The sequence below is a fragment of the Elgaria multicarinata genome, chromosome 5, assembly GCF_023053635.1.
Source record: "Elgaria multicarinata webbii isolate HBS135686 ecotype San Diego chromosome 5, rElgMul1.1.pri, whole genome shotgun sequence".
In the NCBI taxonomy this organism is placed as follows: Eukaryota; Metazoa; Chordata; class Lepidosauria; order Squamata; family Anguidae; genus Elgaria; species Elgaria multicarinata.
Window position 1 is genome coordinate 137,716,720 of NC_086175.1, and position 4,149 is coordinate 137,720,868.

Sequence of the window (4,149 nt, forward strand, 5' to 3'; positions counted from 1 at the left end):
TCTTCAATACAGTAATCTCCTTGAATCTTCCAGTTCCTAGCTACAATCAATCTTGCTGCAGTCAGCAAATTCATTATCAATTCCTTAATTTCTTTTTTACATTTTAAATCTTCAAATAGTGACAGTAATGCAACCTTTGGTGTTCGTTCTATCTTCATTCCCACAATTTCTTCAATCTCCAAAAACACCATCTTCCACAATTTTTGTACATATTTGCATTCCCACCACATATGTAAATACGTTCCTTTTCCCCCACATCCTCTCCAACAATTTGCTGAATGCTGATTATTTATCTTATTTAATCTAACTGGGGTTAGGTACCACCTCCATATAATTTTAAAGTAATTCTCTTTTATTCTCACTGACATATTTTTAACGCGCTTTGTTTCCATAGTCCCTCCCAGCTCTGTTGTCCTATTTGTACATTAAAATCTGTCTCCCAAACCATTTTTCCTGAACTATCCATCGACCTTTTCTCCAACAATATTCTATATATTTCACTCATTAACCCTTTTGACGCTGTTCTTTTCCCCTTATCATTTTCTGTTTTAACTATTAATTCCTCAAACTTCGTCAACTCTCTACAATCTCCATTTTCTCTTACCCACTTTTTGGTCCACTGTTCTAATTGCCAATAGTTTAACCAAGTTAATTTTTTATCTTTTAAAACCTCTTCCAGATCCTCTCTTGTATTCATTTCTCTTAACCAATCCCTTAATTTAATTTTATTTTTTTCTATTAGAACTTTACTTAATCCACTCTTTAATTCCTTCAGGAAATTCTTTAGCATTATTACCGGTGATAAAGGGGAGCCGCTCAAAAGCAACTCCCCTTTATATTTACTCCAAATTTCCCAGTGAAACCTCAAGAGTGGATTACCTATACTTTCAGCCCATTTTTTTCCTCCTTCCCTAAAGAATACATTTTCCAACCTCATCTCAATATTACTTGTGGTTTTATCCTCCATCCAATCTAAATCTCAGTCTTTATGGCTTTCTTAAATTCTGGAAGACTGTTAAGTTGAGGAAATCTCCCGGAAAGCCATTCCCTATCTCTCCTCTCTCATCTCACACTATTGCCCCGCTCGTGCTCTCCGCTCCTCTGATGCCATGCTTCTCGCCTGCCCAAGGACCTCTACTTCCCTTACTCAGCTTCGTCCTTTTTCTTCTGCTGCCCCTTACGCCTGGAACGCTCTTCCAGAATACTTGAGAACTACAAACTCAATCACAGCTTTTAAAACTCAGCTAAAAACTTTTCTGTTCCCTATAGTTTTTAAATATTGAGTTTGTTCTGACTCTATACTGTTTAGCTTCACCCTACCCAGTGCCTGTTTACACTTCCCTGTGCCTGTTTGCATTCTCTTTCCCTCCTTATTGTTTACTACAACTTTATTAGATTGTAAGCGGCAGGGTCTTGCTATTTACTGTGTAATCTGTACAGCTCCATGTACATTGATGGTGCTATATAAATAAATAATAATAATAATAATAATAATAATAATAATAATAATAATAATAACTGGGAGCGGCAGAAGAAAAGGTCCTCTGGGTAATAATTGTCAGCCTTATTTTTTTGTTGGCTGGAGTAAATTCTTCCCAGAGGACCTGAGTGTGTGTGGCGGATTGTATGGGAGAAGGCGATCCCGCAGGTAGCCTGGACCCAAACCATGTAGGTGTATACTTCGCCCGGAAACTAATTGGCAGCCAGTGAAGAGATTTTAAGTCTGGTGTAATGTGGTCACCCCTAGGTGTACTGCTGACCAACCTGTCTGCCATATTTTGAACCAGTTGAAGTTTCCGGACTAGGCACAAAGGTAGCCCTATGTAGAGCACATTGCAGAAGTCGAGCCTTGACGTTACCAGTGCGTGCACGGCCGTCTTTAGGTCTTCCGACTCTAGGAATGGGCACAGCTGGGGGAGGGTTGGTTGAATTCCCCCCTCCCCAAACCTGGCAACAACAACAACAACAACAACCCTCTTCAGAGGAGCAGGATGCTCAGCAAACCTGCTTGCTATTTTATCAGCCTGCTCCCTTTCCACTCTACCATTCTGAATGATAAAGACATCTGTGGGGCTCAGAAGACTGCACATTCATATATCAACCAAAGCTGGTCCATTAAAATAAGACATAGCCATTGCATAGCACTTTCAAAATTCTTCACATACATTATCCCTTTGTCACCCTTACAACAATCTTGAAAGACAGGTATTATTATCCCCACATTGCAGATGGGAAGTTGAGGCTGGTGGGGTGTGTATCTAAAGCCAGCTAAACGGCTCCACGGCAGATACAAGATTTGGACTTCCTGATTCATTCCTCTGCCTCTTATGACATTCCGAGTGCCCCCCATTATTTCCTAGACCTCCTGGGGTCCCATCTTGACCTCAGACTATCTTCCTAGCTCATCCTTGCTCTGCATAAGAAGACAAACATGACATTTCCATGAGATCAAGAACTTCTCCTGCAACCACAGGTATTCCAAAGCTCAACCAGAAAACAGGTGGTACACTACTGGATCTTTGTGTGTGTGTGGTATCATGGTGTAACGTGATTACGTCTTGGGAAAACTTCTAACTCTGCCTACATTAGAGGCCTTCAAGAGGCAGCTGGACAAGCATCTGTCAGGGATGCTTTAGGGTGGATTCCTGCGCTGAGCAGGGGGTTGGACTCGATGGCCTTGTAGGCCTCTTCCAACTCTGCTATTCTATGATTCTGTGTTTAATCCTGCACAAGATTAACTCTAGCCCATAAGTTCATGATGCTCTCTCAGAATGAGAAGATAAAGCATTTTGAATCATAAAAGGCACAAACGGAATGAGAAGGACACAAGCCACCACAAGAACTCTGCTGGCCCAGAAGTAAATGGGAAAGTTATTGAATGTTGCTTTTTTTAAAAAAAATTAAAAATGTTAATATTAAAAAAAAAAACTAAAAGAAAAAAAATCTGAACGTTGTTTTCAACCTTGCCTGAACCCACAAGAACCGCAAATCTCTTTTGCAAAGGAGTCGTTGTGGGGTTGTGTTTCAGTAAGCGGCATCATCGCCTTTGATGTAGGGATGTGTGTGGGCAGCCGTCCTGCCCGTGCTTCTCAGAACACCGCTCACAGAAAGTACAGCATACTGAAAGTTCACACCCGACATTTGGGGCAGGGTCTTTTCTTCTTCTTCTTCTTCTTCTTCTTCTTCTTCTTCTTCTTCTTCTTCTTTTTGCAGAGGAGGGCAACACCTTCTCCTCGCATCCCTCTGAAGCGGAGGCTCTCCAGGGGCGGGGGGGGGGGGAGTCTCACACTCGTGTGGCCTCCCCTGTGACCTCCGAGGCTCTAGGTCTATGCCCTCAAAGCTGCCAGGGCCAAGATCTGCGAGGTGAGGGTGGCCTGGCAGGATGGCCCGAAGAGCAGCAAAGCCAACTTGGGTGTCCTCTAAATGTGCTGGGCTGCCAACCCCCAGCATCCCCAGCTAGCACGGCATGATGGCAGCAGCAGTGCAACACATCTGGAGGGCACCTGGTTGGGGAGGGCTGGCCGCGCCTTTTACCCTTCACCCCGCCTGAAACCCAGCAGGAGGCGCGGACTCGGGCGTCCAGGGGCGGCACTCCCCGGGCACCGGGCAAGAGGGAGCCCTCCTCTGCCCCCACAGCCAGGCCTGCAATCCATCAGCGGGAAGGCGAGGTGCGGCAGCGGCGGCCGCCCGGCCGCTACGGCCTGGGAGTCGGAGGGGGCCCAGGCCAAGCCCGGCGGAGGCCGGCCGGCCAGGGGTCCTCGGCTAGCCCCGGGCCGGCGTGGGGCCTGCTGGGCTGGCCGGATCCGGCGGGGCTTTTCTGGGGTGGCGGCGGCGGCGCCGGGCTCCCCCTGCCCCCTGGCCGCCTCTCCCCCAGGACCAAAGCGCCCTGCACGCTCCTCGGGGCGAGGACCTGGCCGGCCTCTCCGGCTCGGCGCATCCTGCGTGCTGTCGCCGCCGCCGCGCCCGGGCGCCCAGCTCCGGGGTCCCGGCCGGCCATGGCCTCCCCTCCGGCGCGCCCGCTGCCCGCTTGGGGCGGCGCCGGGGAAACTTCCCCCTGGGCGGGCGGGCAGGCAGGCAGGCAGGCAGGCGCCCCTCCTCGGCACACTTCCTCCGGCCGCCCTCACTTCCTCCTGCGAGGCGACGCGGAGC